This window comes from Lichenostomus cassidix, unplaced genomic scaffold (assembly GCF_008360975.1).
Source record: "Lichenostomus cassidix isolate B80296 unplaced genomic scaffold, HeHo_3.0 HiC_scaffold_33, whole genome shotgun sequence".
Lineage (NCBI taxonomy): Eukaryota > Metazoa > Chordata > Aves > Passeriformes > Meliphagidae > Lichenostomus > Lichenostomus cassidix.
In genome coordinates, this window is record NW_028147632.1 from 708,107 (window position 1) to 721,209 (window position 13,103).

Here is a 13,103-nt window from a genome sequence, read left to right on the forward strand (position 1 = left end):
ACTCTTGCTCTCTCAGCTTCAGAGGAGGACAGTCGAGCTGCGGCCTGGTGGGGAGAATTCACTGCTGCTGCTGGAGCTCATCCTCGTGCTGCTTGTTCTCCTGCCGTGGGTGAACGCTGTGCACTGGGGCCTTATTAACACCCTACCCCACCAAACAAAGGACCCTTTACTGCCTGCTCGGGTTCCTCAGAGGAAGCCCTGGGATCCAGGATCCCCCTCCCCCTCCAAAGTAGTCTGTCTCCTGGCTGTGTTGGGGAGGGGTGTGGCCACAGCCCAGCCCCCGCCATTTTTCTGGTATTGCACTGGGTTTTTGCTACGTTGTAACCCAGCACTCTGTACCTGCCCGTACACACTGCGGCTCCTGCCACAGCTGCGGAGTTCCTGCTATCTTTTGTTCACTACCCGGGTGGGCCAGCCCTGCCGTTCCAGCTTGCTGCTCTGAGGTCCCTGCTACAGCCCATCCAGCCCGCCCACCATCGCTGCACGAGGAGAGATGCGAGGGGATCCGCTTCACAGCGCCCCCTGCAGCCGCGGGGGAATCATTACACCTGCCCTGCCCAGCCAGGAGCCCAACAGTGCCTTTGCCGGCTGTGACCGTAACAACCAAAGGGGCAGTTACTGCAATGTGACAGCGCAGAGCAGGCTGTTACCGGGTTTCTGGTTTGTTTGTTGTTGCTACCGTTGTTGTTGCTTGTTTGCCTTGTTATAAACTATCTACTAGTACAGCACAGTTATTCCTTTCCCATATCCTTGCCTGAAAGCCCCTTGATTTCAAAGCTATAATGATTTGGAGAGAAGCAGGAGTCATAGTCTGTATTCCAAGGGAGGTTCTCGCCTTTCTTGGCAGACGTCTGCCCTTCAAACCAAGACATCAGGAGATGCCTGCCAGTGCCTCTTAGTGATCTGGGCAGCGCCATCGGCTTCCATGAATCTCCCAGATCCCAGCTCAAAGGAGAGGAAATCCTGCCCGTCATAGCCATCCTAGTGGGATCCATGGATGCTTTCGTCAGACAGGAGGACACAGCCGTAAACCATCTGCAGCGTGTGGAGACCTGTGGGGTATTGTACCCGCAGAGACCCATGGAATTGTGTCCCAGCCTCATGGTTGCTCTGGCCCTATGGAGCCTCAGAGTCTGATGGAGACCCATAGAGCTTCATTCCAGCCCCTTGGAGCTGCATGGATCCACATCCCAGACCCACAGATCCCATTCTAGTCCCGACTCCACCTACTCACCTCTGATCTGGTTGTACCGGTCCCACAGTATATCCCGGTTTGCTGCCTGCATGTGCTGGCTCCTCTCCAAGATCTAGGTCTGGGTATCTCAATATCCCTGCCATCCACAGTGTCTGCAGCTCCATCTGGCCTGCTCACTCTTGTAGCGCATGAAGGGAATCCCATCCAGGTACTCCATGTGTAATAAATTACAATCAGTTTAGTTCACGAACTGTTTGAAAAAGGTGATAAGTCTTAAAATTGCCTTTCCTTTTATTTTTCTTTTTTCTTTCTTTTTTTTTTTTGCTGTTATAAAAACGAATCTTGTTAGGAACCCTGCCCAACCCCCATGAGGCAGATACAAAGGAATTTGGCTCAGGGGCCATAAAAAACCTCCCCCTGTGCAGCCCCTATGAGGCAGATACAAAAGGAATGTGGTTCAGGGGTCCATAAAAACCTCCCCCTGTGCAACCCCCACGGAGAGACCATCCCAGGAGGCCCAGTAACCATCACCCAACGCAGAGCACACCAGCCCAAGACGTCTCAACAGCCAATCAAGGATTCATGAAGAGACGCCAATCAAGACATACGGGGGGAGTGGGGTACTAAAGGGTTATAAAATTCAGTCCTCTGCGGGCCCGAGGCGCGGTGCATAGAGATATGCTTGAATCTCTGCCCGTCCAGCGCTGACTTGACTGATATCCGCTTGCTTTTAATTAATAAATTTTTTTAATTGGATCTACGTCTCTGATTGGATAATGAGGCTAAATTGATAACAAATTTTGGTGCCGTGACTCGGATAGGGAAATTCCTCTGGAGTTCCCCAAAGGGAGGCGCCCCGTCGTGATTTGACGGCCTGGAGGGGACACTCCACTGGCACCCCTAACCGACGAACCCAAATTTCGGATATCAGCCAAGGGTTCAAGGCCCCTGAAATTCCGTGCACAGAAGCCACAAGACGCCGGACAGCGGAGTGTGAGTATCGGTTGAGATACAGAGACACACACGGCGTGGGTGGTTGGGGTGGTTTTCCCGGAGTGCAGCGTGTGAGACGTCCATATGCGGACGAAGTGATTGGGACTCTCCAGTAGTGCAGTTCCTGTTCCCCGCGAGGGGTCAGGTCACGACCGAGAGAAAGCGAGTGTTGTGTTGTTGGTGCGTGTGAGGGCACTCCGGAAGATGGGACAGAGGGACAGCAAGCCTTCTGCCTCCATGAAGAAAAAAATGGGAGACTCCCAGGGATTCCCCCTGACAGTCCGTTAGGCATACAGCTGAAATATTGGGCTGATGATCCCCGGACCCAGGGGAAGAGTAAAAATAAAATGATTAACTATTGTGTAGCAATTTGGGGAGGAAGACAGATTAGGGCAGACTCCTTATATTGGCCGGTCTTTAGATCCGACAAGGAATCTCTATGTCAAGCCCTAAATCTCTGGGTTAACAGCAAAAGACCATTTAACCCAGAGGAGAGCGACTATGCGGCTCTTTGGCTCCCTTACGAGAGGGGGGTGGGAGTGTTTGTGCTCCAAAGAAAAGACAAAAGAAAGAAACTTGTTGATACACCCCCACCATACGCACCACCACCTCCTGCAGCTCCACCACAGCGGGAGGCGGGAGGAACTCCCCCACCACAGCGGGAGGGGGGAGGTGCGGCTTTGTTACATCAGGAAAAGGGGGGTATAGCTCCGTCAGCCCGAGGAGAGGGAGACAGCCTGACTCCGGGGGGAGGTGCTGAGCCATCGTCTCCTGGGAAACGGGAAAGTCCCTTATCTGAGTATGAGGTCAACACTCTGCAGGGTCCGATTACCCAGAGCAGAGCTCAAAATTTATACCCTCTAAGGGAAGTGGCTATGGGGATGGTAAACCAAGAGGGGCGTGGCCAGGTACCTCTGAACTCCATGGATGTCCGTGAATTTAAAAAAGATATGGGGCATCTTTTAGAAGATCCACTTGGGGTAGCAGAGCGAGTAGATCAATTCCTAGGTCATAGTCTCTATACATGGGATGAGTTACAATCAATTTTGGGGATACTTTTCACCATAGAAGAGAGACGCATGATCCGAATCGCAGGCATGCGTATTTGGGAAAACCAGCACCCACAGGGTCCCATGGGTGATATAAAGTGGCCTTTGCAAAGGCCCAATTGGGACAATCAAAACCCACAAGATCGGGCTAACATGCAGGACTTGAGAGCTATTATAATTCAAGGAATAAAGGAGGCTGTGCCTAGAGGGCAAAATATGCACAAAGCCTTTAATGAGAATCAAAAGAAAGATGAGGATCCAACCACCTGGTTGGAAAGGCTAAGGAAAAACTTGCAATTATATTCTGGAATAGATCCTGATAATCCGGCAGGCCAAACCCTTTTAAAAGTGCAGTTTGTGTCAAAGGGATGGCCTGACATTCGGAGAAAATTGGAGAAGTTAGAAAATTGGCAAGAGAGAGGGTTAGATGAATTGTTAAGGGAGGCACAGAAAGTGTATGTGAGAAGGGAAGAGGAAAGTTATAAAAGGCAAGCCAGAGTGATGGCCGCAGTGGTGAGGAGTGAACAAGGAAATGCAAGAAGGCAAGAAAAAGAAAGTCAGCTTCTTCGGTCTGAGAGCTTGCGGGCTGAGAGAGAGTTTCACCCCCCCCAGAGAAGGGAAGGAAGAGATATGAGTAAAGTTGTGTGTTTTTATTGTCAGAAACCGGGGCATGTGAAAAGAAATTGCAGGCAGTGGATTTTGAATTACAGACAAAGAGTAAAATTTCTATACGAAAAGCTAACTCATGAGGGCTTGCTAAAATGGACAGAGCAAGATGATGAAGCTTTTCAAGTTTTAAAACAAGAATTAATTAATGCTCCTGTGCTAAACCTCCCAGATTTAACAAGGCCTTTCTGTCTGTTTGTAAATGTAGATGAGGGCACAGCGTATGGGGTGCTAACTCAGGATTGGGCTGGGAGCAAAAAGCCTGTGGCTTATCTGTCTAAACTATTGGACCCAGTGAGTAAAGGGTGGCCCACTTGCTTACAGACAGTAGCTGCAGCCGCTCTGATGGTGGGGGAGACAATAAAAATCACCTTTGGAAGTGAGATCCGGGTATTTTCACCACATGACATAAGGGGGATTCTAGCCCAAAAAGCAGACAAATGGATTACTGATGCCAGGTTACTAAAGTATGAAGGAATGTTAGTGGCATCACCTAAACTGACTTTAGAAACCACATCTCTCCAAAATCCGGCACAATTTCTATATGGAACCCCCCTCCACAGAACCACTGACACATAATTGCCTTCGAACTATAGAAGAACAAGCAAAAATTAGGCCTGACGTCGAAGAGGAAGCACTTGGGGAGGGCAGAGAACTCTATATAGATGGGTCTGCCAGGGTGGTAGAAGGAAAGAGAAAATCAGGCTATGCAGTGATTAGTGAAGGCTTTGAAGTACTTCAGTCAGGACCCTTAAGTCCTGCTTGGTCAGCGCAGGCTTGTGAGTTATATGCCTTGCTGCAGGCATTAAAAATCCTGGGCTCCAGTAAGAAAACAATTTATACGGATTCTAAATATGCTTTTGGGGTAATACACACCTTTGGAAAAATATGGGAAGAAAGAGGCTTAATTACATCTCGGGGAAAAGAACTAATCCATGAACAGCTAATTAAAGAGATCCTAAAAACAGCCAGGAAACCAGAGCGATTGGCTGTGGTACATATAAAAGGGCACCAAAAGGGGATTAGTAAAACTATCCGAGGTAATAACATAGCCGACCAGGAAGCCAAACGTGCAGCTTTACTAAATATAAGAATTGTGAGTAAGCCTGGTGACCCCTGGAGACATCCCCGGTTAAGTTGTGAGAGCTGCAAACAAGATCCTGAAAGTGAACCCTGTTATTGATGTCTAAAGGAATTAGACCCAATGGATGCATTTGTGTGTAGCTGCTACAATCCTTACAGAAGCTATTGCTATGCTTGTAACACAGATACTGAAGATCATGAGAAACTTGCCTACAACCCTTACTGTAGAGACATAGAATATGTTGTGCCAAAATTACTAACATTTACTATAAAAGAAAAAGAGAAACTAACACAAACAGGAGCAATTGAAAATCCAGAAGGGAAATGGATGCTGGCTGATGGGAGGGAGATCTTACCCAAGAGCATGGCACTTCGGGTATTAAAGAAATTACATGAGAAAACACACTGGGGAACACAAGCCTTGGTAGACCACTTTGCCAATAAATATATGTGTCTAGGGGTGTACAACCTAGCTAAACAGATAACTATGGGGTGTATAACCTGTCAAAGAGTAAACAAACAGCATTTGAGAAAAGCAGTCCCAGGGGGAAGAGAGTTGGCTCATCGTCCATTTTCACATGTGCAAGTAGATTTTACTGATTTACCCCAAGTGGGACGATATAAGCACTTGCTTGTTATCGTAGACCACCTAACCCACTTTGTGGAGGCCATTCCTGCAACTAGAGCCACGGCACAAACTGTTACTAAAACTTTATTGGAACACATAATTCCCAGATATGGGTTAATTGAAGTCATAGACTCAGACAGAGGACCACATTTTGTCTCTAAAGTATCTAAATTAGTTGCAGATGCATTGGGAATCCGTTGGGAATATCACACACCTTGGCACCCACAAAGTTCGGGGAGGGTAGAGCGTATGAATGGAGAAATAAAAAAAAAAAAAAAAAAACAATTAACTAAATTAATGCTTGAAACAAAAATGAGCTGGGTAAAGTGCTTACCGCTAGCTTTATTAAACATCAGGACACAGCCTCGCTCAGATGTAGGAGCGTCTCCATTTGAAATGTTGTATGGAATGCCCTTTGATGCAGAAATCCCTGCAGATCATCCTAAAATCTCTGATGCTCATTTACAAGCTTATATTAATCAGTTGTTTAAACGGAGAGAAAAACTACGACAAAAGGGCTTGGTAGTTCAAAGACCTCCCCTCTGGATACCGATACACAAACTTCAAGTGGGAGACGAGGTACTAATAAAATCATGGAAAGAATCCACACTAACCCCTCAATGGGAGGGACCTTATGTTGTCTTACTCACCACAGAGTCTGCCATACGAACTGCTGAGAAAGGGTGGACTCACGCCAGCCGTGTGAAGAAGTTCACCCGAGACCCGACGTGGCAGGTCATCCCATCACAACGGCCTGAGGACTTAAAGCTAAGGCTTAAGAAGCAATAAGCTTCCTATAACTCACATGAATCTTGTCAACATTCATTTAAAGAAGCCTGCTTACAGTTATAGATCTGGATATGCTCTTAGCCTATATGCACAAGATTATGTGGTTAAATGTTATGATACTAATTGTGATTGTTATCCTTTTGTGTGCTTTGTTTGCAAGGTATGTAATGAAAAGTGGTGGATCCATTGCAGAAAAGAGAGACCCCCATCAGGGGTTTGTCTCCCTTGCTATAAAGCAGAAAGAGCTGAGACAATGCAAATGTTATAATTGGCACCTATCATGGGCAGATTGGAAAAGGGGTCTAAAGAATGGTGGGAGACCTTCGCCCATGGCATTCACCCCGACTTGTACTGTTATCACTCCGATAAACCCAGACCCATGGTGGCCGAGCTTGTTAAGAGCGAATGCAGAGTCAAACTTGCGCACTTACCCTGCTCGGAAGGAGCAGTCAAACACACAAACTGGATTAGTTACCAGAACCGCTGGAAGCAGCGGCACAGGTGCTTCACAGAGGTGTATCCTTGCTGCTGAGAAGATAGATACCCCTGTGGCTGGAAGCAACCCAGTCGACAGGCGAAGCAGAAGTGAGAAACCAAATGTGAGAATGCAACCTGGAAATAAGACTCTGAACTTCCTTTTCACGAAACTGAGTGAACCGGGGTATTTGCCAATCAAATTGGAGAATAATCTGACATTGTTTAAAATATCAAAGGCAGTGAGATCCTCCACTCAAGCCTTGCAAATATATTATGTGTTACTGATAATAGCCTGTTCCATGCCATGTAGCAATGCAGCCTTGACACTCTCACACCACCCACACCAACCATTTAAGTGGACACTAGGCAGGTTAGACAAATCTACTGTAATACAAACCCACATTATGGTAGGAGCCCCAGTTTTCACCGTCACCTCGTGTGACATGGTTGATTACTCACCCTGTGAAAACCCAGAAGCACGAGCAAAAGGATGGGTGGGACCAAGAGCCTTTTACATGTGCCCTAATCCAAATCCAGCAGACACTAAGAGGGGCCAGATTTGGTGCGTCAAACAAAATTCGTACTGTGCATGGTACAAATGTGAAACTATTCTCCAAGAGCCGGAAAAGATCAATTTATCACAGTCTGGTGGGGACCATACGGGTGCAAACCACCTAGATATAACAAGGGACCTTCTGCCTATAATCCATATGCCAGGAGAGGTTTAGAAGAACAGAAGGGAGTTCCTTGTCAATTTGCAGATATACATGTGGAACAACCCGATGATCCAGGGTGGATAATTGGAAAAAAAATGGGAGTTTAGACTTTGGATTCCAAGCAATAGTCCCATTAACGAACCGGGAAATGGTCTCAGTCACGATCCGAAAGGCTTCTTTTACATAAAAAAAGAAATAGTCCTTCCAGACCCACAACCTATAAGTCCAAACACAGCAATCAATCCACGGAATATGCTACCAGAAACTAATATCACAGATTCAAATAATCTATGGAAATTAGTAAAAAATAGCTACTATGCTTTAAATGCTACTAATCCTAACTTAACAGAACATTGATGGCTTTGTTATAGCTCTAAACCACCCTTTTATGAAGCTATTGCTATTAATGGAAGAGAGACTAAAACCAATGACAGCAATCCTACCCAGTGTAAATGGAGAAGTGATTTAAATATAAGAACTGGAATCACCTTAGCACAAGTAACTGGAACTGGCACCTGCATCGGTCGAGTGCCACAAGAAAAACAAAGCCTGTGCAGTAAAATTGTGGAAAATCCTAACAATCAACAACCAGCTAAATGGTTGTTACCCGCAAAAAAATGCACATTGGGTTTGTGCCAGTGTTGGAGTCACCCCATGCATACCCTCGAATGCTTTTAAAACCATGGATCATTGTATTCAAGTCATGATTATTCCCCGACTTACTTACCACTCTAATGAATATGTGCTGGATCATCACATGATACCAGAACACCCTATAATAAAAAGAGAGCCGATCACAGCTATAACCATTGCCACTTTATTAACATTGGGAGCTACTGGAGCTAGCACTGGTATAGCTTCCCTCGTACAACAAGGAAAAGAGTTTTCCGCACTAAGAACAGCAGTTGATGAGGACCTTGTAAAAATCGAAAGTTCTATTACTGCGTTAGAAAGTTCTCTAAGATCTCTGTCTGAAGTTGTATTACAACACGGAAGGGGTTTAGAGGTTTTGTTCGCACATGAGGGTGGATTGTGTGTAGCTCTAAATGAAGAATGCTGTGTGTATGCTGACCATACTGGAGTAGCCCGAGATGCAATGGCAAAGCTACGAAAAGGACTAGAAAAGCGTAAACGAGAAAGAGAGGCCACACAAGCATGGTATGAAAATTGGTTCCAATCTTTTCCCTGGTTAACAACCTTACTATCCACTATTGCTGGACCCCTAATTATGTTAATCCTAGCCCTAACGTTTGGACCTTGCATTTTTAATCGTTTAATTACACTTGTTAAAAACCGTTTAGAAGCAGCACATCTATTGCCTATTACAATACAGTATGAGGACATTCCAGTTAATGAAGATTCGGCTCTCGAAGATGAAGATGACTTATAAACAAGTTAGTCATCACTGTCAGAGCCTAGATTATCATCCAGACAAATTCGTGAACTAAATGAACATGAGAGAGGGGGGATTGTAATAAATTACAATCAGTTTAGTTCACGAACTGTTTGAAAAAGGTGATAAGTCTTAAAATTGCCTTTCCTTTTATTTTTCTTTTTTTTCTTTCTTTCTTTCTTTCTTTTTTTTTGCTGTTATAAAAACGAATCTTGTTAGGAACCCTGCCCAACCCCCATGAGGCAGATGACAAGGAATGTGGTTCAGGGGTCCATAAAAACCTCCCCCTGTGCAACCCCCACGGAGAGACCATCCCAGGAAGCCCAGTAACCATCACCCAACGCAGAGCACACCAGCCTAAGACGTCTCAACAGCCAATCAAGGATTCATGAAGAGACGCCAATCAAGACATACGGGGGGAGTGGGGTACTAAAGGGTTATAAAATTCAGTCCTCTGCGGGCCCGAGGCGCGGTGCATAGAGATATGCTTGAATCTCTGCCCGTCCAGCGCTGACTTGACTGATATCCGCTTGCTTTTAATTAATAAATTTTTTTAATTGGATCTACGTCTCTGATTGGATAATGAGGCTAAATTGATAACACATGGACATGAACTGGGGAACCCCTGGGCCAGGCTTCAACACTGCCACGTCCAAGTAATGCAGGGAGTGCAGAACTGGGGGGACATAGTGCTATGATGCGATTATTAAGGTTCTTAGAAATATCTCTGCCTGACTTAAGGTGCAAATGAGACCATATGCTGGTCAATAGTATGGGTTTTATTTGATAGTAAATATGAGAGAGAGAGAGAAAGGACAAGAGAGAAAGAGCATAGTAGGAAAAGAGATGGGGACAGAAAGGGAGTGACAGAGAAGAATAAAGAAAATACCACCATGCAGGGATCCCAGCAATGTTGCATTGATCCTCTCCAGCTGGTCTTGGTGGTGATGGTCCTCATGCGAAATCATAGTGTCCCATGGGTTAATATACAGTCAGGCACAGTGGCAATATCCAGGCATGTCCCCCTGGGGGAGGGAGCAGTCTCTTGTAGCAGACTCTGGATCTGTTGCATCATGTGGAGTCTTGTGGTGCAAAGCTTAGCACTTTGGGGGCTCTTTGATGGATTATGACACCCCCTCAGCTGCCTCTCATGTGAATGTCCTGTGGATATGGCCTGTGGGGTTGGGGGTTCCACAGCTGGGTCAGTTTGTAAGGGAGGATGGGTATTTACTGCCACTGACCAGAGGTTATGCCATGCTCCCAAACCTCCTCCTCCTCCCCTCCTCGGCTTGGGGGGAGTCTGTAAGCCTGCCTGGTGCACGCTGTGCTCTCTCCCACCCCAATACTCAGCCAGAGATGATGCTCAGTGCACCTGATAGGTTTGGCCTTTTGTGGATGCATTCCTTTCCCTCAGCCTGAGATGACTGAACAATAGAATGATTTCCCTTTATCTAATCTCAGCAGTTTGACTTTCAGTCCAAAGTCCCAGTTAAGGTATCTTCAAGGGAGGTTTCTTTGGTTGTAGCTTCTCTATACAGTTTTTGTTATAATGAGCAAAATTTTATATTGATGTTTGAGGCACGAACTATTTCAGTCTTGGACACATGGAAATTTGGGGAGTGTGGGGAGGTCATGGATCGATGAAAGGGGAAATTGTGAGAGCAGGGAATGGGTTTGGGGATGCCAGGGGCAAGGCAAGGAGGGGAGATGTGCAGGGATGGGAGAGGTGGAATGGCTGGGAAAGGGGATGCAGGGGGTCCCACTGTCCATGAATGGGGGCTCAGGGGGCTCCCAGTGTCAAGGAAAGGAGGATACAGGGACTTGGAGAGTTGGGTTAGGGGGCCCAGAAGGTTCCTGGTCCCAGGAAAGAGGGGTGCAGGGGTCTGCAGTGTCAAGGGAAAGAGAGGTTGCCAGGTGGGGAGACCTGGAGTAGCTGGAATGGAGGTCCTGGAGATCCTTGATGCAGAGGAAAGAGGGGACTGGGAGCTGGGAAAGGCACAAATGGGAGTCAGGAGGTCCCTGGTTCAAAGAAGAGGAATCTGAGGGCTGGGAGAGGTGGGATGGCCAGGAAAGGGGTTGCAGGATAAGGGGGTGCAGGGAGGTCCTGGTGCCTGGAACAGGGCTGCAGGAGGGCCCCCATGCCCAGGAATGGAGGTTCAAGGGGGTCCTGGTGTGCAGAAATGCAAGTTCAGGGGGTCCCAGTGCCCAGGAATTGTGGTTCAGTGGGGTCCTGAACTGAGCAGTCACCAGTCCCCAGGCAGATCCCAGTGGTACAGGTTGGGTGATTGTCAGAGGTTGGGGGCATTGGAATTTTTTTTCCATCCTGTTACTAAGCAACAAATATCTGGGTGCTCAGAGCCATCAATTCTTTTGTAAGAGACAAAAGGCTGTGGCTGGGTGGGGCAAGGTGAAGAGGCACGCAGGCCGTTGGGACCAGCACTCATCTGTCGGACACTGGGAGGAAAGCAACTGCTTTTTGGCTTCTGGCTGCGACTGCGGGGGATCCAACTGTGCTCTGCCTTCTCCTTCTGGCTGGGTGAGCTTTTAGCTGGGGAAAAAGGTGCGGGATTCAACCCCTTTCCCCACTGGGAGTGCACATTTTTCCCGGCTGTGTTTTGCTGCAGCTGCGGGGGAGTACGGCTGTCCCTGCCGCCCGCCCCGCTTTCGCCACATGAGACCGCGGCGTCTGCCATGACTGCAGAGTCCTTGTCACCTCGCTGGCCAGCCCAGGAGAGAGCCAGGCCCTGCCCCCCTGCCACTCCACTCACCGCCCCGAGCTGCCTGCCTGCTCCTCAGCCTTTTCCGCCATTACCAGCTGCGGGAGGCTGACCTGACCCTGCGCCACAGCGCCACCTGCAGCCGCTCGGCAGTCATCGCACCTGCACTGCCCGGCCGGGAGCTCAACAGCGCCCCTGCTGCTTGCGACCGTGATTACACCACACGGGAAAGTGCTCAGCAGCTCAAAGGACATCTGTTACTTGCTTTTCTCTGGTTCTATTTGTTGTTGTTATTCTTGTTATTTCTTGTTTACTCTGCTGTAGATACTAGTAAAGAACTGTTATTCCTTTTCCCATACCTCTGCCTGAAAGCCTTTGATTTAAAAATTAAAATAATTCAGAGGGAAGGGAGATCACATTCTCTGTCCTAAGGGAGGGTTCCACCTCTCTTAGCAGGCACCTGTCTTTCAAACCAAGACAGGGGTAAAAATAAAGACAGTGAATTGAGACATGGGTGGGGACATGGGAGGACATGGACTATGGTGGGGACATAAGGGGACACAGGCATGGGTGGGACATGGGGGACAGAGACATGGATGGGGACATAGGGAGACAGCCAGGGGTGGGGATATGAGAGGACGGAGACATGGTGGGACACGGACATGGAGAGTAACATGGAGACACACAGACATGGCTGGGCTCATGGCCATTCCTTGGGTCATTGGGGGCCACAGGCATGGATGGAGACATTGTGGGGGACAATGCCATGGATGGGAACAGGGTGGGGACACAGCCGTGGGTGGGGACATGGTGGGACATGGCCAGTGACACGTGGGGACAGGGCTATGGAGGTGCCATGGGGGAAGCTTCCGGGGGATGTGGGGGATGTTTGAGGGAGTTGAGGGCTCCTGGCAGGGACTTGGGGGTCACTGAGGGCTTTGGGCATCCCAAGCTGAGCAGCTCTGGCTGCGCTGAGAGACCCTGGCAGAGGCTCTGGGGCAGCTGATCAAGGACCCCCTGAGCTGGATGGACCCTGTCCCGGCTTAATGACAAAACTCTCTTTCCTCCGAGAGCGAAGGGCTCCAACACCCCCTCCCCCACCCACAACAGAACCTCTTAGATGGAAGTGAAAAAAAACCTATTTATTTGACAAAACCATGCAGAGTACCCTGCAAGGCACAGGGGAAGGGGAAAACCAAGGTGAAAAGGAGTTATTCAACCTGATTAGAAAGTCCTTTTCCTCAGATGCAGCCCCTCTCCTCCTCGTCCCCCTGAGCTGGATGGACCCTGTCCCGGCTTAATGACAAAACTCTCTTTCCTCCGAGAGCGAAGGGCTCCAACACCCCCTCCCCCACCCACAACAGAACCTCTTAGATGGAAGTGAAAAAAAACCTATT

At 48.0% G+C, this 13,103-nt stretch overlaps 2 protein-coding genes across 2 annotated transcripts in view; one reads left to right on the plus strand and one right to left on the minus strand.

Moving 5' to 3' along the window:
• LOC146421311 (uncharacterized) overlaps window positions 1-13,103 on the plus strand; it is a 141,095-nt gene that overhangs the window by 71,903 nt on the left and 56,089 nt on the right. The gene's annotated exons all lie outside the window — the stretch shown is intronic.
• Window positions 1-13,103, minus strand: part of LOC146421312 (uncharacterized) — a 107,251-nt gene that overhangs the window by 58,951 nt on the left and 35,197 nt on the right. The window lies entirely within an intron of this gene.